The sequence below is a fragment of the Triplophysa rosa genome, linkage group LG17 (genome assembly GCF_024868665.1).
Source record: "Triplophysa rosa linkage group LG17, Trosa_1v2, whole genome shotgun sequence".
Lineage (NCBI taxonomy): Eukaryota > Metazoa > Chordata > Actinopteri > Cypriniformes > Nemacheilidae > Triplophysa > Triplophysa rosa.
Genome location: NC_079906.1, coordinates 12,807,164 through 12,830,677, shown reverse-complemented (window position 1 = coordinate 12,830,677; position 23,514 = coordinate 12,807,164). Strand labels below are relative to the sequence as shown.

General features: G+C 39.3%; 1 protein-coding gene across 3 annotated transcripts in view; it reads right to left on the bottom strand.

The window, feature by feature from the left end:
- tafa3b (TAFA chemokine like family member 3b) overlaps nt 1–23,514 on the bottom strand; it is an 84,009-nt gene that overhangs the window by 8,321 nt on the left and 52,174 nt on the right. The window lies entirely within an intron of this gene.

Sequence of the window (23,514 nt, the reverse complement as noted above, 5' to 3'; positions counted from 1 at the left end):
CGGTAAGAAGCAGTATTAGAATCCGGACAGGAAACCTTGACTCTACCAGACACTCAGCGGGAGCAGTCTCGACCCGCTGGAAGAATCCGGACAATAGAGGTGATCCCTTGTGAGGAGGTGCCGGGAGGTGATGAGAGCGGAGGTCCGAGACGCCAGAGAACACTGAGGGGCACAGAGGAAAAAGTAGCAAAGAGCAAATGCACTGGAGCACTACAAAAACAATAAGCAAGACTAGGTGGTAACTAAGACTAAAATAAACAGAACAAGACTATGGCAGTCAGAGCTGGCATTTAACACGCAACGGTCTGACAAAGGACTGAAGAACAGAAGGAAATATAAAGGGAAGGAAATCAAAACCCAAACTAGAAACAGGAGGGGAGAGAACGAAGACAAAGAGCAAACCAGGTGAGAGTCATCAGGGAAACGAGGTAGGAGAGAAAAGAGATAAGACACTGATTAGTACCGTGAGCAGACCTAAACGATAACGAGGAGACAACAGGGTAACGAGGGGGGCGGAGTTACACCAAACTTAAAGGGAAAAGCACATGGCAAGCTGTAACCCATACCATGTGCTCAACAAGAGACAAAACATTGACATAAAGGGAAAAGCACATGGCAGGCTGTAACCCATACCATGTGCTCAAAAAGAGACACTTGACAGGAACCCTGACAAACACAGAAAGGTAAAACACAGCACAGTGCATGGTGTTTATAGACCAAGCAAGATCATTCTAATAAATAATATCTAATAAATAAATAAATGCAGTCTCCTGGTGAGCAAGCCAACACTGCCCTGCTGTGGCGAGGAACCCAAACTCCAATGATGAATAAATGGAGAAAAAAACCTCGGGAGAAACCAGGCTCAGTCGGGAGGGTCAGATCTCCTCTGACGTGTCATAGCTGCACTCAGTGACCCCGACCAAAAGCCACCGAGCAAACGTCCACGAAGAACAGGGAGAGCCCACCAGCCGCGACCCAGGAAGCCCCTCCCGCCGAAAACGTGCAGGTCCAACCAGGTCCCATTCGATCGACACCAGACAACAGACGAACAACCAGGACCATCCAAGAAGAGATGTCCAGAAGGCAGGCAGAGACACGGCAGAGATGGTGGGGTCATCTGGCTGAAAAGAGAAATGAAGCTGTGTATCATCTGCATAAAAATGGTATGAGAACCCATGTGCCTTAATAATTGGACCCAGGGAGGTGGTATAAATAGAAAAGAGGAGGAGCAAGAACTGATCCCTGAGGAACTCCAGTTGTCAGCTGGTGAGATATGGATGTCTCTCTTCTCCAGGATACCTTTAAGGATCTGCCTGTGAGACAAGAGTCAAACGAGTTGAATGCAGTTCCAGATATGCCCAGTTTGGAGAGAGTGGACAGCAGGATCTGGTGGTTCACAGTGTCAAATGCAGCAGAGAGATCAAGCAAAATAAGGACAGATGACAAGGATTTAGCCCTTGCCTGCCATAGGTTTTTGACGACAGACAGGAGAGCGGTCTCCGTAGAATGTCCTTTCTTGAAGCCGGATTGTTGACTGTCCAGAAGGTCGTGCTGTGAGTGATAGGCAGAGATTTGGTTAAAAATTATCCTTTCGAGGGCCTTGGAAAGGAAAGGCAGGAGTGAGATTGGTCTGTAGTCGCTGACCACTGAGGGGTCGAGTGTTGGTTTCTTGAGTAAAATTATGGTTTTCCAACATCTCTAAATCTTTTCTCAATTGTCTGGAGCATTTAAAACAGTTTATTTTGAATCAGTACAGTTTAGAGGGTTTCACCTTACAGAACGGCCAAGACTTTGGCTGAAATTGAGCCTGAGCTGTTAAACATGCCCCTTATTGCTTGGAGTGTTTCCTAGAAACAGCCTTTGTATTTGGGCATCATTTGTATCTGTGAGGTGGTATAAAGTTTCAGATCTCTCACTGTGCAAGGACTTTTAGTAGAGCATTGTTATGTAGGCTTAGAATCTGGACACACAGATCGATACTGCAGCTTTGAGGCTCCTTTGTCATATTGCCCGAAATATAACCTCTGGATCTGTGCTGGGCACTCTATTTCAATATCACTTGCTTGTTCCAGATTTATTGGTCATAAGAACTATAGCTGTGTGTATAGGTTTAGGGCTCAGTAAAGAAAACAATGTACCGTATTGAAACTGACAAGTTTTTCAATGAGTCCAAGTTCCTTCTCCATAACCTGCATTAAGTAAAAGCCTATTAACAGCAAGGGTCAGATTTACTAACAGCTTGCGGCAGCGCAAATGCCTCTTTTGGCGTAAAAAACACTGTTGGTATATACTAAAGACACGCAGTGAAAATGAGCACTGAAAACAGCTGTTTTTGCGACTGACCTTATGCTTTTGTAGGAGTTTCCTCTTCAGGCGCAAACTTAATGGGAGATTTTGTTGTATTTAAATGAATCACGTAACGCGATTTACTATGGTTTGCGCTCGTCTTTGTCTTTTACAGCTTTATTTAAACCCTGGGCTAATGTGCGCTGCTCTTTTGCGTTAGTAACTATGGGAATGAGATATTGCACCTGTGTTTTTTAATGTGTGCCTTGTTAATAAATCACCCGCAGAAATTTCAACTCCCAATGGCGGTTTTTTGAAATTGCATTGTTGCAATATTTTGCCCTGTTTAGTAAATCTGGCCCCAACTTTAGCATGTAAAACGTGAACAACATGATTTTAAGACAAAACAATCAGCCTGATCTCACAGAAATTCTTTACTATTTTACAAGGTGGCTAATTCGTATGAATTTGTACGATGTGAAGGCATACTGAAGCCCCTCCCCTAACCGGCTAACCGCACCCCCCTTAACCTAACGTCAGTGGCACAAAAGCAAATATGAGAATATGAGTGTTACTCTCATAAAAAATATGAGATCATATGAATTCATGCAAATTAGCCACCTCGTAAAACAAATCACACGAATATCTGTGGAAATGATACTGTAAAGATCCATTTAAACTATTTTTCATGTCTGGCCCAGAACCACGTCATATTTTTTTTTTTAACACTTGACAAATATTAGAACAAAATACAACCAACAGAACATCAAAATGTTAAATGAACATCTTTAAGATGTAGTTATTTATGTAAAAAATAAAATACAAAAAGGTCTGTACTTTAAAAAACAAGTTTTAAGCAGGGTATAAAATATTTTATTATTAACAGTAACATTTTATTATTTTTAATATTTTTATCACCTGCTTAAATGTTTAATACAATGTTTTGGAGTGCTTTTTTGTATTTTCTTGACTATTAATTGGAACCAAATTAGCTGAGAGAATGTCTTGATTTTATGGAAATAAAAATATGAGACAGGAAGTGCTTCTGGAAGTTTTAAATGAAAACTTCAATAGGGGAAATTGAAATTCAGCATCCGGTTTATTTGTAAATACTTTTTCTAAAACAAATAAAAGCTATTTAGCAGCACTGGGCCTTAATATGTGTGTAAAACAAGAACAACAGGCAAAAAAAACAGAATCATAATGTTGTTAAGATGGTTCAGAAAAAGGCAAACATAAATGTAACCAACCAATGAACATGAACATCCTATAACTGAAACATTTAGCAAGCTGCGACAGGAATGTCTCTTTAAAGATCCCGTATCGCAGTTTCAAGTAATCTTGAGTGCCTATACAGTAGTATTGCACACGTCATATCTTCGAAGAGTATTTAGTTTGATCAAATTTATAAAAGAGAGATACAGCTGTACGATTATTTCCGGAAAAACACGAACTGCTAGTGGTGGGACTAGTGGGATGAGTGGGATGGAACTACAGCACGAGCAAGCAACACATCATCACATTAATCCCTTTATGTTTTATACATTATGCACGTACACGCCGATTGCCAACAAAACACAGATGTGTGACTTAGTTTGACTTACCGCGTGCAGTTCATGCATCTTTTAGCACTGGGACCGCACCATCTATCAGTTTCAAACGATCTCTAAATACAGCGTTATATCCACCGTTTATATAACATCCATCACTGAAATGCAGTGAACAAACAGACACATCTAAACTTCACTATCGCAAGAGTAACGAGCTGCAGTGCAGCGCAGCCCATCTTGACGCAGCGCAGATAATATTGATGGTAAGCGGGTATCGCTCGTGGGCTTTTTCTTTCGCCTTGCCGTGCTTTTCTGGGAAAATTACCCAATAAAAGTAATAGGATCCCTGTGACGACACAGGGATCCAGAATTATAAAAAACTTTCCGAAACAAGTTGGGAGTGCTGGGGGAGTGTATCAAGTACAGAAACACTATGTCATACGTCCAACTCGTTTTTTAACAAGTTGACCATGTTAAGCATGAGAAGCCAGCACGTTTAACAGCGTTAAGATGTCAAAATGCATGACATAGCATGATACCCGATCTTTAATGTTGTTCTAGCACATCTTTTACAACAGAGCATTCTTTATGTTGGTTTATGGAACTGATCTGTCCTTTGGTGGCTGGGCAGCACATGGCGCAGCAGCCAATCAATTCCTTTCTGCACAAATTAAACCATCCTGACTGGGTCAAAATGGGGGCTGACACTGCTGGTCAACACCCTGTAGTATGTGTGTGTGCGTGAAATGTGAAAATGTCAGCCGTCCCGAGAGATCGACTCCACAACTGAGAAACGATTCTTTCCATCATATTCTTTCTCATCATGCATCTCACTAACAGCAGTGACAGGGCATTTCATTTCTGTGTTCCCAACATGATGGAATTCCACGATACGGCCCCTTAAGATTTGAATGGGGACACACAGTGAAGCAGTTCTCTCTCTCTCTCCGCTTGCTCACTCACACACAGCTATACAGCGCCTGGAAGGAGTTTGGGTAGATAGGGGTTCTGTATGTGTGAATAATGACTTGTGTAGGGGGTGTTTGTATGAGTGCTTGTCCTGTGGGACCTTATATTTCTTTCTTTCTCTCTAATTCTCACTTTCCTTCCACCCACCATCTACTTCCTCTCTCTCTCCTGGGTCCATTGTTTCCCTCTGTTTCTATGCCTAATTTGGAACAATATCTTAAACAATAACCTTAGGCGGTTCTTATATTTCAGTCTTAGGTGGGTTCAAGCCCCTACCTGAATATAAGCTACTGTACCTGTATTATGGCTTAAAGGAATATTTCTTGCCTTGAGTGGATGCAAGTTCAGATCCCGTTTGGCTGTAAAGTTTGTTGGTAGATGTATATGAGCATATGGGTGATGATGAAAGCTGCCCCCTTTACTTTTTACGGCAATAACCATTGTTCTTAATTTTTGCTTGAACCTAATATGTTCTCTTGAGGTCTTCCCACCGACTTTCTTCTTATCAAACTCTAGCGGATTGAAATGTCAAGTTGTAAATATTGTGAGGGTTGGATCCTCTCAGTCGGTGGAATTATATAACTCGCTCATTTCACACAGCAAAACCTGCAATTTGGGACGAAGACATTGTGTAGCTCAGAGGGAGAGCCAAATGCAAATATTTGTGCAAGTGGAATGAGGGGCCTGCGTCTCTTCTGTATTGTGAGCGCATGAGAGAAACAGGCTTGATTCGTCAGAAATCATCATAACGCAAGAAAAATTTGCATTCTGCACTTTCCTAGTCACAAGAGAGGCTGTTAATTGCTCAGTATGTAAATGATCTGTTCACTGTGTTCGCCTGCTTTACCAAGACAGCTCACTCAGTCTCCAGAAGCTTAGTAAGCCTTGGGCTCTCATTTCAAGTCATTTCTCAGGTTAGTGGGCTCTATGTTCAAATGACTCTCTAGGCTGAACAGGTCAAATAAATAATAGCAGCATACAGCACCCTTCTAATAGTACTAAGAGGCATTGGTTTAAAAAATACAGTTTCTTAAAGGAACAGTTCACCCAAGCTCCTCAACATTTTTTCTGTAGGAACAAAACTACAAACATGTGAAGAAAGGTTTCATGGCTTAACAATGTAATATAATATAATATAGTATAGTATAGTATAAATTATATTATATTATAAAAATTATATTATATTATCATGGCCATAGCCAGGGTTGAAAATTAGTGAGGTCCGTAGTTTGGTGTCAATAATTATACCTAATATTATCAATAATTGCTATAAATCATTCAACTTTAATAAATATAATTAATAGTAAAGTTAACACATTATAAATTATTTATACCTATAAACAGGGCTTGATACTGTGGCTAGTGGTTTTCCAAAATAACTAACTGGTCCTACTCGAAGTGGGTCTCGTACCAGCATCAGTCCGGTATGGGAGACGAGCGCTCTAACGAGGATGCTAAGCATCTGTCGCTGGAGTCTCTCTTGCACAGCTCTCTCTCGCTGGCCTCCGTTACACTAGCAGTCAACAATTGTCAACAATTTTGTTTTGGGGAAATCATTTTATATGACTAAAGTTGACAATGGCCTGCTGTGAGATCATGCGTCAAAAACATGCCCAAAATAAAAACGAAAATGTTCCCATACGCATCTCCCCACTATATTAACTTCCTGAAGTGTGTCATTACGTGAAAACGGGAAAGCAAGTGTGTCATTACGGGTATGCAGTGCGGAGATTGCATACCCACGCACGCTCACTCACAACTCTTTCAATCGGGTGACGCAGCCAGCCTCCCGCATCAAGTGAAATGAATCCATCTTTTACACCACTGACAATAAACAACTTTGTAAACTGTATAGATGTGTAACGCAGACACTCAGAAGAGTTTTAAACAGCTGAATATTCATTCAGAGCTTCACATTTTATTTTTCTATGAAAAATGACCTAGGTCCGGACCTCGGTGACCTCATAGCTGGCTACAGCCATGAATATCATATCATATCATAATATAGTAAGTAAAATTTATTTATATAGCATTTATCTCAGCAGAGCTGGCCAAAGTGCTGAACAGAAACAGAGTTAAAAATATAAGACAAGCAAAAAATAAATAAACGATATGTTTTCAACCTTGTTTTAAAAGTTCAAATAGAAGGTGCAAGGCGGATGTTGGGTGGCAGTTGATTCCAAAGACAGCGGACGGCAAATGATAAATCCCTATAATATCTCTGTTCTGTGCATTCGGATTCTGAGACGTTCTTTACGTGAAAAAGTCTAGCGCAACCTCTGCCGCAAACCTCTGCATCGCTCCGTCAGACTGCCATCTAGTGGTAGGCCGTAGTTTATGCACGGTTGTGCGTGGATCTGAAGTTGTTTGTGTGTGGATTGTCCAATGCAAAACCGCGTAAAGAACGTCTCAAAATCCGAATGCACAGAACAGGATGAATGGACGCGCGCTGCAGGATACACAAATGCACAACTTCTCATTGGTATGCGCAAAATGATTATACATGAACACAAAATAAAACATTATATTCACAAATCTGTCTCTATTTGTACAAATCGCCTCATGTTTATTACAATCTAAATTGCACAGATTCAAATCATACGGCATTTGTTTGTGAATACTAAAATACAAGTGTAACTTGTATCACGTTCACGGATGACTGTGCATGCATTTGTTAATCATTTTGATATTAAATTCATCCCATATATAACCATTTGTTTTTAAACGTGAACGCTAGACAACTAAAAAAGCCCTGTCAGAAGATCTTAAAGGGGTCATAAGGGGTCAACCACACCCCCACGAATCTACATCATTTTGTGGTATGACTTGACTAAGACCGCCCAAATCTATATGCAATTAAGGTGGGCGTACTTGTAAATCTCATTGTATGGTCGCCGCCGCAGCCATGTCGTGGAGACGCTGTGTGTTTCGTTGCGAAAAGAAAGCCTCTTTGTTTGCCCTTCCAAAAGATGAGACAACTAAAAACGAGTGGTTACATTTCATTTACAACACTGTTCCAGAACAGTACAATCCGAATATTCAAGTGTGTGCAGCGCATTTCACAGATGATTGCTTCATGAACCTGGGAGAGATCAAGGCCGGCTGTGCACGAAAGCTTTGGTTAAAAAGTGGGGCAATTCCAACCATTACAACTTCGCAAGGACAGTCTGGCACTTCAGATTCACAGCCTGTAAGTATATTTTCATTGTAAAAGACTTTGTTACGGACTAACGTGAGTTGAGTTTGTCGTGTGTTTGTAGCGCATGTTGTTTCTTTGTGTGATCAGCAAATGCAGACACGCGCGCAACGTGAAAAAAGACAACATAAGTCCTAATAATCATAATTATGTTCTAACTAGAGGCAACAAATGTCGTGTTTATAATGGGGTTTATTGTCTATGTTGAGTCGCGACGAGATGTGGCGTAACACTGGTTGATCACTAACGGCAAATCTTTATAACGTCATATACAAAAGGTAAAACGGTTAGCTACAGTTTTTAACTATTTAACATAATATATTTTTTAAAAACCTTACCAATCCTTTACATCCTGCTCAAGTCACGCTGGCAAAGTTGATGTATCGGCTTGATCATCTTCATTTTCTGGATCAGATTCAGGCTCAAATTGATAAGGAAAGTACCGATGACATTTTATCACCAGTCAGTACAATTGCTTGGGAAGATGATGTTCCGAATATGGTAAGAGGCGTTAAATTTCCATCACACGCTTGCAGTATTCGACCAATCACTACGCACTGGTTAACTGGCCAATCATAGCACACCTCGCTTTTCAGAGCGATGAGCTTTGTAAAAAATCAGCGCGTTTCAGAGAGGCGGGGCAAAGAGGAGATACAAACATGCACGGTATGTGGAAAATACAGCGTTTTTCAACCTTAAATCTTGTATACACACTGCATTACATTAGATTAGATTAGATTAAACTTTATTGTCATTGCACATGTACAAGTACAAGGCAACGAAATGTGACCTCTGCATTTAACCCATCCAGAGAGTAGTGAACACACGCACAGCAAGTGGTGAACACACGTACCCCCGGAGCAGTGGGCAGCTATCACTGCAGCGCCCAGGGAGCAAGTAGGGGTAAGGTGCCTTGCTCAAGGGCACCTCAGTTGTTACCCGCCGGCCCTGGCAATCGAACCGGCAACCTTCTGGTCACGAGTCCCCTTTAAATATCTGGAGGATGAACGAGGAGTAAGAACATCTGCAAAATAAGATGGAGCTTGACCATTGAGAGCTTTAAAAACGAACAGCAAGATTTTGAATTTAATTCTATAACAGACAGGGAGCCAATGTATGGTGGCCAGGATAGGTGTAATATGATCAGTTCTCTTTGCCCTGGTCAACAGCCTTGCAACAGCATTCTGTACTAACTGTAAACGTGAATTGGATGACTGAGGGAGTCCCAAATACAATGAGTTACAATAATCAAGGCGAGAATAATGAAAGGATGAATGACCTTTTCCAGAAAAGACAAACATGTTTTCAGTCTCGAGATGATCCTTCATTGATAAAAACTGTTTTTAACAACTGAATTTATTTGCTTAGTCAAGAACCCAAAATATCACCAAGATTCCTGACCTGTGACGAGACTGAGGAGAAGTGATTGCTAAGCTCCTTTATAACAATACTTCTCAGCTTTGGAGGGCCAAAAACAATTATTTCTGTTTTTATATGTTGATATAATATTAGGGCTGCTCGATTATGACAAAAATCATAATCACAATTATTTTGGCCAATATTGAGATCCCGATTATTTAACACGATTACTCCTTAACGTTTGAAACAACAGAACAATTTAAAAGCTTGGCTTTTAATATATGAATTCAACCGAAAAATAAATGTAAAGAAAATAGCGCAGTTGAACCACTATAAACGAAAACTGTGCGCTGTGGTTTTATACCACAAGAAAAGAGAGGATCCTTGCAAAATGGAATGCGGCACAATAATCGTTTTACCTCGATTATTTTGTTTTTGTAATTGTTGAAGTGCAAAATTGCCGATTCCGATTAATTTTCGATTAATTGCACAGCCCTATATAATATATTATTACAATACAATACAATATAATATAATAGTAAAAAACACAACACTTTTTCAGGCAATGGTAATTTGATTTACTTATGACAAAATAACCTTCAAATAAAAAACTGTTTATTTATATAATTATTCAGTCCCACACTGACATATCAAACACTTTCACCTTCAAAAAGCTCAAAAGACTGAGAAAACTGACAGTCATTATGTCTCTGAGGGCATCCCCTGTGGCTTTTTAATCAGATCTCTTCTATGAGAGCCTTCCAATGTATCCATATAAACATGTTCATATATCCATTAACAAAAACATTTTGCAAATGCACACATGCCTCTAGGAGGTTCATACAAAATCGGCAGGGACAGAGTAAAACACTTTCCAATAATCGCCAAAGACTAAAATTGGACATTCTCCGCACGCTATTTGAATCTGATCAATTTTGCACTGGTATAAAGCTATGCTATGTGCATTGAAATGATGCAGTTTCCTTTCTTCTTAGTTCAAACATGCCTTTTTATTATAGATAGCATTACCGCTTTAGTCATAAAAGTCAGTCCAGATGTATGTGTTTTCCACAGAACGCAAAAATTTTATATTATCTAAAAGAAATGCTTGTGTGTACTGTGTGTGATGGAGATTTTTACAGTAAATGTCAACTATTCAAATGTGTCAGGTTCAGAATTGCCTCTTTTATTGTCATAATTGTTGTCCATTACTTGTGATGCTATTATATATACTCATTTGTTTGCCACTGAAAACAAATTAGTAAGACTCGAGCAACTCATATGAGAGAAACAGAAAAAATATTAGCAGAAAATACACAAAGATCTCCTCTGCCAGTCTCTCAGTCCAGAGCTCAACCAATAGAGTGAAAAGTGAAAGCCCTTCAATAACCGAGAGTGCTCTGTACATTTCCTTCTCACAGTCTCTTTCCTCAGTGCGGTGATGTAACCCGTTTGTTAATGCTTCAATCAGACCAATGATTCTCTGCATTTATCTGCTAGTTGCTCACTTTGGGGGAAGTTCAGTGTTACACAAGATATAGTATAAGTGAGATGCTCTGCACAGCTGGTGGCTGTATTTCAGACCGCTTCTGGATACCAAAAAAACAAGAAATTAACGTCTAGTTCTCTCTCTTTCACTCACACAAAGAAATGCATATTGTTATATAATCTATTGACTGAGAGTCTGTACAGGGTCAACTTTTAAAAGTTAAGTTTTCTTTAGATAGGTACCTGAATCCAAATCATATGCAGTTTGAAATCCAATAAAATCAGATTTTCTGATCAGATCGGATTTCGTAGTTTGACATTTGGTATGTGACACACATCAGATATTCAAAAATTGTTGTACTAGAGAAGATCTACCCTGATGCAGATTACAGACCGGTGTGTTTGCTCAAAGATTTAACTAAACTCTGTAGATTGATTTTAAAGAGCAAAATTGAGCACCTCCACACTACGACAAAATTTGAAGCAGTACTTGAAAAGCATTTTATTGACTAATTGTTTATTGTTCATTTCCACAGTGGGGTTTTAATTATATTTTCTAGTGAGACCCTATTAAGGAAAGTGTCAGGACATCAAATCGTATCTCCTTTAGAAGCACCGTACCGAAACGAGAGAGAGAGAGAAACTCTAATAACAGAGAGATGCAGCAAAAAGCACAAAGCCATTGTGGAAGTTACAATATTATACTAGCACATCCTAAGCTTTCATTTTGCTATTGATCTTTTGGAAGGGTTAAATATATCATAGAATTCTCCATGTTTGTGTCGGTAGTGGTTACACTCGACACTTTGTGCCCTACAACACACTGGAAGAGGAGGGACGGTATCGTAAGACAACGCTGTAAATACAAGTTTGTCATATATACTTTAGAAAAACACGAACCTGTCTAATTTCCTTAAGGCCACATTTATTGTTGAATTGTTTGTGATTCTGTAATGAATGTTTTGGGAGTCTGGGATCTGTGAATTCAAAAAGAAAATGTCATTAAGGAATACAGATTTTTTTTACACTAACTTATCCATTACAAAACTACAGCAATAAGAGAGTGAAGTAGTTGTGCTGGAAATGGGTTTACTGTATACAGTTATGGCCAAAAGTGATGCCCAACTTTGGACAACTGACATCGTCGCTTTTTATTCAAATACATTATTTAAAATGTAATAATTACTTTTTATTCATGTTGCCTAGTACTTAACTTTGAGAAGAATTTAAGGAGGCTTAAAATAAAATAAAATGAAATAAAATAATGACATATTGTATACCTTAGGAAGCATTAAAAGTTAATATTGTACAACTAAATCTCCACAGACAACACTTTTGGCCACTGCTGTATGTGCTACCTTGGTTACCATGAGTTGCCCAAGTACATTATGTTGGGTGAATTAACATTTTATTGGTCCTGTAATGTCATTCCTACCATTACAACCAACCACCTAATCATTTCTTTCTGATATTAGCTGGAGCTTCAGTGATGGTTAGGGTTTGGGATCAGGTTTGGCCTATCACTGTTTGATAGGAGCGTTGCTTCAGGACCAGCAAAGCGTGATGTCGTCCTGTTCGGCTAAATCACATTGTGCTGAGCACACCCTCAGACAAATCTATTGTGCTGCATATTGAAATATTTCAAAGCTGTAGCCACTGGCCATAAACTTCATTTAAGAAGTTCGCCTGCTTCCAGGGATGTGGAAAAGTGCAGACAGGTGGGCTATGCTGGGTGTAATGAAGGACTTCAGGCTTGAGAACTCACACTCAAAGTTCTCCCCCTGGACGTAGCTATGGAGAGAAAAGAGGGAGGCGGGGCTGGAGGAAGGATTCCAGAGTTGTCAGAAATAGTGATGGAAATGGTTGCTTTTATTTATTTATTGTGAATTGCGATTGGCAGGATTTATTAACACGGCCCTCCAGCGCATATACTCCCAAGGACATGTTAAACCACAAACAGTTACCTGTGCACCACAAAAACACACTTCAGGGACGTTTTCGCTTTACTTCAGAGTATACAATAATGCTTTTACATAAACTAGTGTAAATAAATAGTAAATGTGTAAATGTTACTGTACCTTACATACTGTACATGATCGCCTTTGAGTGACACGTCATACATACATTAAGCATGCTTTCTGCTATCTTGCATGTTGTACAGTATGTTGTTGTGTTGTCTGATATCTGATTTGGTTGACTTGGACCTAAGAGGTGAGTCTGATGACATCTGATCTCCTCTAGAGATCCAGCCTTATAAATGTCCAGAGACATATATCACTTTTACACGCGGATGTGTCCTGCCTCTTTGCTGGGGGGTTCACGACACAGCTATTAAAGACTGTGTCATTTTATGGGCTTTTCAATCAGGATCTATATGTGAGGACATATTATTTTATACATTATTTTTATACGTTTATACATTTACATTTATACATTTGGCAGACGATTTTATCCAAAGCGACTTACATTGCATGGTTCGAACCCATGACCTTAGCATGTTAGCGCCATGCTCTAACCACTGAGCTACAGTAAAGCAAAATCATTATTTTTGTGAAAGCAATTGGTCCCACCAGTGGTGTACAAATGATGCATTTCACCTTAAATTCGCTTACATGAGTGTTTCTTTATTTGTCACTTTTATCAGTTTTTAGCAGCCATTGTGTGTGTGTGCTCGTCTGGTGAAAGTGACAGGGTGAAGCGATGAGGGAGCGCTGATGCAGGGGGCGTGGTCATTACAGCTGTCTAGTATTGTCCACATATAAAACACCCTGATCTACTGCAGCAACTCCACAAGGACCAGCAAACAAAGAGAATGAGAGGCAGACCAATTTTTAGATTTGATTCTTAAAGGTCCAGAGTATGAAATCTAGCGGCATCTAGCGGTGAGGTTGCGAATTTCAACCAATGGCTCACACCACCCCTCCCTTTCGAAACACTACGGTGACTGACACAGGACTAAGATGTCATCCCGTTTACGCTTCTTTTAAGAAGGAGATAACGTATTTACGAAACGCTCTCTGTAGAGCAGTTTGTCCGTTTAGGGCCACGGTAGAAACAACATGGTGAATTCAATGTAAGGGGACCCGCGGTGTATGTAGATAGAAATAGCTCATTCTAAGGTAATAAAAACATAACGCTTCATTATGTAAGGTCTTTATACACCTCTGAAGACGTAGTTATGTATATTTTATTGTATTTCTGTCAATAGATCCTCCAAAAAATTACACACTGGACCTTTAACTACGACAGAGAAAAAGTGTGTTTGTGTGTGTATATGTACAGGTTTGGCTGTCTAATAAAAAAACATTTCAAATACTGATATATGAGGAGATCTGAAGTGGTCCTTACTATTTGAAAGACTCATAAATCACGTTTGGCTTTCGATTGTATACAGTTCAAACCAAAAGGAGGGTTAGGTTTAGAGAATCGCTACAGTAAATTTTGTTATCTCAGTATCTCAGAGAGAGATTCTCATTATTATAGCTTCTAAAGCCTGTGTGAACAAAGGCAAATGTGTACCTGTATGTGCGTGTATAAGTGCGTGATAAGCACTTATCCTGGCTGTCACGACACTCGCTTCTGGATGGCCCATTAACCAAGAAAGGATGAGTCACTTTAAAAGCCTTTTAATTGGTGGGAGGGGCTGATCTTTGGATACGGTCCATTCACAGTCAGCACTTGTGCAGTTATTATATTCATTAGTGCAGATCATTATGAAGCCTTGATGACAGGAAACGCCCTGCTGCTCTCGAGCGCTGCAGACACCTGGAGCAGTTACACTACAATACAGACAGAATAATGAAATTATATCTCTCTCCATCACACACACTCTCTCTCTCTCTGTGCATGCCAGTCACACTCACTAAAGTTATTAAGAGATTATTTCTCCAAGACATTCATATTGCTCTTTGTTGTAAGTAGCATTGTGATGCTTAAGCTTCAAAATTCAGACCATAATTTTCATTTGAACATTTATTTTGCAAAAACATTTTTAAAAAAGCCATTTTGAGTGGCTTCGCCTTTCTGTTGTGCCTTTTAAGGATGCAAAATGCTGTTTTGTTTGTAAATGAATCCATGTCTTGAATGATTTGAACGAGTCAATGAATGTAACATGTCATTATGAATGAGTCGTTCATCAATGCATGTGCTTCATTTATGAATAAATCCTGAATCTTTGAACGAGTCGGTTGAGTGAATTGTAAAAAAATGGTAAAAATGGTAAAAAAAAAAACAGTAACACAGTCAATAGTAAATATTAGGGCTGTGTATCGCCAACAACTTCACGATACAATACGCATCCCGATACCAGGCCACGATGCGATACGTATCCCGATATGAGATATGTATAGAAGTATGAAAAAAATAGTAGCTATTGATTAGTTATTAGTGAACTACCACATTCATCTGTGTGCTATTACTTACTAGTTTGTTAATCAGAGTTTATTGTTAATTAACAGTAGTTACTAGATTCTTGATATTGAATTACTCATTTGTTCCTGTGTAGTTATTTACAAATTATGGATTAGTATTCTAAAGTGTTACCGTTTTTATTGCTGAAATTGCATACATTACATCTGTGAAAACTAAACCCATTTAGTACATTCCACTGCCATATTAAATTAAAAAATAGCAGTTCACCATTTCAATAAGCTATCACTTATTTATCAGCACGACAAATACGTGTGAGCGTGTGGACAGACTAAAATGCGTGTCTCGCGGTGAATGCGTGACACTTGAGAGCCCTGTAACATGAATAGAGTTTAACGGGCTGTGCGTCAGTAATAACGGTCCGTGGGGAAACGCAGTGCTTGGTGTGTACTGTAGTTAAATGGTTTAAACAATGCTTCGAGGCTACAAAATTTGCCTCGATGATTTTTTGTATTCGAATTACTCAAGTTACTCGAGGAATCGTTTCAGCCCTAATATAAATAAAAGTAGTGTACATTAGTAAAATACTATTAAATATATTAGAGTATACTACAGTTTACCAAAGTAAACATTAAAATATAGTACAGAATTTTTTTAGAGATGTACCAATATATTGGCCAATAATCAGTATCGGTCGATAAAAGCAAATTTTCACACCATCAACTATTGGAAGATAGTTTAAAAGCAGCCGATAATCATGGTCGATATATCCTGTCAATCAAAAGAGGACAGGGAAATGCTATGAATTTGTGCTCTGTATATAGAAAATGTTAAGATATCTGTAAAATTCGGCTACGATGCTGATAGCGATTATTCAAAGTGATATCTGCCGATATCGATAGAGATATTTAGTATCGGTGCATAACTGGTATTTTTCATTACCACAACACTGCAGGTATAGTACCAGCTGGTAAAGTATCGTAAGATATGTTTATGGTATTGTGCCAAACCTACTTGTGAGAATCCAGCACAGTTGTAAAGTAACCCTTCAAAATCAGCAGTGGAGCATAGCATTAGTGGCACAAAGGGTCAAGGGTTCGACTCCTAAATAATACACATACATACTGTTACAAAATGTAGCGCTTGAATGCACTGTAAGGCGCTTTAGACAAATGTTTCTGCCAAATGCATAAATGTAAATGCCCAGATGTATAGTACACAGCAAGGAAGCTCGCAGGGCATGGGCATAAACACAAACAGGTTAGAAGAGCACAATTTTACATTACTGCAATCTCTCTGAAAAGCCAATATTAGGCAGACAACAGTTGCTATTGTTTACTGCGTTCTCTAAGCAGATTTCTCTCGTGTGATTATTGCTCTCAACCGTAAAAATTTTCTAAACCGATGCATAATGACCTTTTTCTACAGAAAGTGAGTGTTCAGACATCCTGCTCCCACAATGTGTCATAAATATAACTCAGACAGATGGCGAGAGTGTGTTTCAATAACATCACTTCCTGTGCAGATGTATCTAAGCGACATTAAATATCAAACTAATGCAAAAAGAAGATTCGGTGGATTCCGCAACTCCGTTTAGCCCTCTCTCTCATTCTCGCACACACTCTCTCTCTGCCCAGCAAGGGTATGTAATATTAAAATCGGATTAGGCCAAAAAAGCGGATTAGTATTTTAGTAGCATTTGTGTTTTATTTAAAGTTCTAATATTAAAGGACTAGCAAAAATAAACCCGGTTTAAGCATATTTCTCTTACACATTTCAGATCACTGCCATGTTGAGGACATTTATTCTCACTTTTCATCTGCTCCGTGTTTCGATCCTGTAGTGAGAGACGCTGAGCGCCAGCAGGAGGTTGGCGGTGAGAGGTTTGCGTGCTGCGCTGCAGGTGCAGAGGTCCGCTCTAACGCCCACTAATCTGCTAATCTGTTAAAATGTGCTGTCCTCCAGCATATGCTCCCTTTTTTGGAGAGTGTGGTGTTAGATTATTTAAACCTGTAGCAGGAGACAGGAGATCATCCCTCTCTGATAACTGTGAGGTTCATGCAAAATGACAGCTGAGCAGAAAATCTGCCTAGCAAGCACTTTAGCCTAACTCTTTTTTCTTCTACGATTATCATTTTCTCCCTCTTTCTATCACGGCATCATCTGCATCAAAATTAATTAAAGACCATCGAAAATGTGAGAAAGAAGCTTCATCCATCATGACAGACACATTGTGGATGAGACACATACTTGGAGATAAGCTTTTACATGCTTAATGTGAAAATATAAACATCTCTTCAATGTGAAATCTCTTCAATCCTAAACTGTTTAGGAGAAAAAGACAGTGATAAAGGTATGGTTGGATGGATACCAATATTGTGGATTTGGTTTGGTACAATATAAGCCTCTGTTAATAAATAAACCAAACAGCCTGGGCAGCAGATGAAAGGAAACGAATGCTTTCAAATCTAATTATAATAATTTTTTGTAGTTAACACATTTAATTCCTTTTTGATGAGAGAAAACAAAATATGTTTGCCGATTTGTTTGAGCGACTCATGATACAATTGATATGATTGCACATATATGGACACTAGAAAGCGGACTATGTGGGTCACATCAAATGTAAACCTTGAACTAAATATTAATAAAAAAAAGCATCTTTAAAAGCTTCATTCACTTTATGCTTCAAAGCTTCTGTGATAATTGACTTTCATTGAAAATCCCATCTGTGTTTGATTTAAAGATAAATTACAGTATGAATCTATTGCCAGTTATGGTAAATATTTCACAAACAACAACACACCTAATAGATTTGCACATTTTAATGTTTACTTCTTACATCACACTGCTAGGATGGTAAAGCACTAAACTGTGCTAATAGCAGCAGCCTGTAGGTCAGATAAAAAATTGTAAACCTTGAACTCAATTTAAATCTGCAATAACCAGATACTTCATGCTTGAGAGCTTCTGTGATAACAGACTTTCGTTAAACATCCCATCTTGATTTTATTTAAAGGTCCAGTTTGTGAAACTTAGCGACATCTACAGGTGAGTTGTATATTATATTGCATTTCTGTCACTAGATCCTCCAAAAATGCATATTGGACCTTTAAGGATAAATTACAGTATGAAACTATGAAATATGAAGAAATGTGAAATGCTGAACTGTGCTAGTAGCGGTGACCTGTCTTCCAGGTCAGGTACTAAAACTTATTGTACATACAGTATTTCGTACTGCTACAATGTTTTGTTACCCTATACACAGAAAATATTTGTTATTTCTTTAGTTCAGAGAATGCATATAGGTAACACTGTTCTGGAATATTCTGAAATGTCAGACAAAGGCCCGTGGGAATAGATGCGAGAAGAACATGTCCAGACCTCCGTATCGCATGACCCCTCTGCTGTGGTCAGGTCTCCTCCAATAATCCAGGGGTCAGTGTTCCTTCCTTCTCTGTCTGACACACATATCCACACCTCAGTCAAAGTCCCACTGCAAATAGGCAACCCTCAAACAAATACCCTCCAATACACTCCAAACCCCCGAGAGGGCCGTCACACACAAAGAAGACGTAATTTTGATGGCTGTCCAATCCGGCCGAGGCAGAAGATGTTATTCTTTGGCTCCAATTTGAGAGAAACGGAACCTTTCCCCTTTCCTGTCATCTCGTGCGTTTCTTCCTCCTCTACACATTCATCTCTTCCTCATTTCAGTCTTGTCATCCTGAGTCTCATCAAATGTCAGAGGACAGCGAGACGTTCCTCAGTTCTGGCACCATCTGCATCTTGAAATACACAACTGTTGTGAGACCGATCTCCCTCAGGTCCTGTGATGGGGTCAGCACTTTTAAACAGAACTCTGATGAGACCGCGCTCCGAGAATGTGACAGGAACGTCCCGGGAGGTGTTGCTCTTTTTCCACGGCTCGCCTGTTTTTCGGCGCTCTCCTCAGTTGACGGAAAGGTTTCACAAACTTTTATACATAAGAGTTTATGCTGCTCCAACAAAACGGCATAATTTTCTTTTGCTTTTCCATTTTTGATAGGACAGTATAGACCAACAGAAAGCAATTAGGAGGAGAGAGGGAGGGATCGGGAAAGAACCACGAGTCGGGAAATGAACTCGGGTCGCCCGAAGCGGAGTTGCCCTACGTGTCTGGGGCACTATCCAAACTGTCACAGGCTCCGACAAATGACAACATTTTAAACACTCTACACTCTGTGTCACGGAAACCCCACAAATGACATACAATTTTATACTGTGGTCACAAATTAAGAATTTGTTCCCACGATTTATTAATACATGATTTTGTTTTGCTAATTCGTTCAGACATTTATGTTAATCGTGTGCGTTTCATCAATTCATGCTCTCAATTTAATAAAACCATCACTGTTTAATAATAAGAACGCAGCTGCTGTTATGGACAGAGAAAATAACTAACCTAATAAATAAAAGCAACTGGGAAGCAAAATTAATCAAATCAATAAACAACTGAATTTATCTAAAACGAGGCAACAAATTAATAAAACGTGAGCACGATTTACCTAAAAAGAAGAAAATCAATTAGTAAAACATGCTGACATATTAATCAACTGTGGGAATGAATTCTTAATCATGGTCATTATATAAGAAAACGCAATGTTCACAGAATCTGACAGGGTTGACACATTGATCCAATAAAACCAAACAACCATTTGGTATTTGGTGGGACAATGTGAACTAGATTTTCACTGGAGTTGGTGCATAGGGGACTGAAAAATGTTTCAAACAAAACTTGCATCGTCCTCATATGGCCACTATCCCATGCAACGCATTAAAACATGCACTAACTTATGGGCCACATGCAGCTCTGAAGCTTTTTTCTCAAAAGTTTTCTATTTAAAAGCTAATCCTTCTATTCTGATTTAATACACATTTGTTCTTCCTTCATCCCTAAGTATTTTCTATTTACACTGCACTCTGCCAACAAAACAACATTGCACATTTTTTATATTCCTGCAGATTCAGACTTTTTCTCCAATGTGGGTCGATGATGTATGCATCGACTCGTGTTAATGAATCTGATTTAGGACGGTGAGGAAAGTATTTCTCCATATCTCTAGAACAGAAAAAGAAAGCAACTTGTCAGTGCAGAGGAGAGGAGCCAACATTAAAAACAATATCGATTCACAGGTTTGCAGGTCGGGTATGATAACGTTCTACACGTTTATATTAAAGCTCCCCTCCGACAGCTCTTTCAAAATAACACCTCTACTACGCAAGCACTTATCAGCACGTTTTTCTTTGTTTCTAAAGAATAATGTGTCAGCACCTCTTCTCATGCTGAATTCTGCCTGAACACATGTTGGATTCTGCGGTAATCAGAACGCCTGATGGATAGGAAGCTGTTTTGTTTATGGAGAGAGCGAGCTCGCAGCCATCTGCTCTAAGATTAAACACCATGCTCTGATGGAATACATAAACACCCATCAAGATCAAAGCAGCCTGCTTAAGACACTCATAAACGCCTATTTTGAAGCACTTACTCCTGTGCATTCTTTTACACTTGCTGTACACCCGCTGAAGCCTTATTTGACCAATCACGGACGAGTGTTTCATGCGTCTAGCCGTCTACAGCTCTTGTTCTTTTCATAGAGTTTGTCAACGGGGGGCCGTGATGCCACTGCGGGGGTCCAATAATTACTGTAATGTGCCGTAAACAAAACAAAATGGACAGTTTACTGTATGCATGTTAATATACACTATGCCAGACTTAAAATGCAATACACAATACAATAGGTAACAGAGGACCATTGCTCTATTTCTTAAACCAACCATGGGGGTCCTTGGCCAGAAAAGATGCCTGGTTTGTCCAGTACAGACAGAGATGTGTGATTTTACATTTAAGATACATTCAGCGAATAATAAATTACAGTGAGTGCAGATTTCCTTCGGCATATATACAGAAATGTTGTTTAAAAGAATACGTTTTTAAAATGATACTGGATATAAAAAATTATAAAAACAAGAGTTGCAGATAATGTTAAAAATATATATGAATAAAATAATATATGAAAAATATATGAATGTGTAAAAATAATTACAATAAAATTTAATGTATAAAAATAATGTGTATGTGAAGGAATTCTGGGAGGGGTTTGATGTTGATATGACCAACACCTCACAGACAGAACAGACGGCGCGCACGAAAGTTTCACATTTTTAATTTTCCATCTGCGTCCAACACGCTCTCAAAGACAGTCACAGCTAACACATACCAGACAGAAAATCCTGAACTGAATTCACTCTTAAACTCGTAAACAGGAGTTAAAGGATTGTGAATCAGATTTTTTTTGTCAGACAGTCTGAAATGGCCTGTCTCCCAAGTTATTACAGAACACAAAGAAAGAGCTTTAGCCATGTGACCTCGCACACATAAACAGCCAAACTCATATACCGGTGCAAATAACCAGAGAGAACCGATGCATCAGTAGCAACACAACAGCTACACACAGCAGCAGCTCATAACACTATATCTTTGTGCGAGTGTGATGCTATATACTGTACTGTAAAAAGGTTTTGCAATCTAAAAATGTGCTTCGTGTGATAATGTAAGAGGGGAAAGGTTGAGATGAAACGCTCCGGTCTGTGGAAGGGTTTGAGTAATGCGGGCGGACATGAATCATGCATTTTAACTGACTCTATATCAGAGCATCAAATAAAAACATGGGGATACAGAACTTCAAAACTCACTCTGTCTGTTATATCTCAACAAATCTCAACTGATGATATTTACCCTTTGATTGAAATGTAATTGAAATTCACAGTGAATCATCAAAACATTCTAATTGATTTACATTTAGTAACTATAATGACAAATAAAGGAGCATTAAAGGAGCAATGTGGAGATTTTAGCAGCATCTAGCGGTGAGGTTGCGAATTGCAACCAACGGCTCACTCCACCCCTCCCTTTCGAAGCACTACGGTGGCTGACACGGACAAACATGTAGTCACGTTTCCGCTTCTTTGCGGAAGGAGATAACATATTTAAAAAACACGCTCTGTAGAGCAATTTGTCCGTTTAGGGCTACTGTAGAAACAACATGATGACAGAACTTTCCTTTTTGGGTAAACTATCACTAAGTGTGGGAAGTTGTTCTTGCATATTAAAATATATTACAAAACAAGTTCTGTTTGATGTGCGAGAGAGATTAAAGCACTGATGCATAACATCAGCTTTTAACATGTCAAAAGTGTTTGAATGCACACGAACAGCCTCAATAGCGTCTGGTTTTATTGTTGATGTTAACACTCAGGGAGAGAGACAGCACAAGAGAGAATAAGCACAAGGTGGCAGATTGGGGATAAAACAAGGGCAGAGGTGACAGAAATCATAAAAACCAAACGCTCTGGTTCTGTCACACGACAGCACCGTCGGTCAGCAGGGCGTGTGAGCCAATGTGACCATCACACACACTCAAGCACATGACCTATCTCTTGTCATAGTGTCGATGTCACCGGTCCTACCTTGTGTCTTGTTTAAGATAGGTAAGTTTAGGACATGTCAAAGAGACTCATGTTAGGGCACAAGGGCACACATTCTCTCAGAGGGCAAGTCTGTCTGTCCCTAGGTTTCATCTCATGACAAACTCATCGGTCTCTGTTCACACCTCAGTCTCAATCGTTCCATCTTTTTCTTCCTATGCCCTTCACTACAGTAGCTCACCACAACCTCTCTCTCTCTCTCTCTCTCNTTGGTGACTTGTAACTTGTAATGGAGTAATTTTCACTGCAAGGTATCTGTACTTTTACTTAAGTATGGTTTTCAGGTACTCTTTACACCTCTGGCCTGAACACATGTTGGATTCTGCGGTAATCAGAACGCCTGATGGATAGGAAGCTGTTTTGTTTATGGAGAGAGCGAGCTCGCAGCCATCTGCTCTAAGATTAAACACCATGCTCTGATGGAATACATAAACACCCATCAAGATCAAAGCAGCCTGCTTAAGACACTCATAAACGCCTATTTTGAAGCACTTACTCCTGTGCATTCTTTTACACTTGCTGTACACCCGCTGAAGCCTTATTTGACCAATCACGGACGAGTGTTTCATGCGTCTAGCCGTCTACAGCTCTTGTTCTTTTCATAGAGTTTGTCAACGGGGGGCCGTGATGCCACTGCGGGGGTCCAATAATTACTGTAATGTGCCGTAAACAAAACAAAATGGACAGTTTACTGTATGCATGTTAATATACACTATGCCAGACTTAAAATGCAATACACAATACAATAGGTAACAGAGGACCATTGCTCTA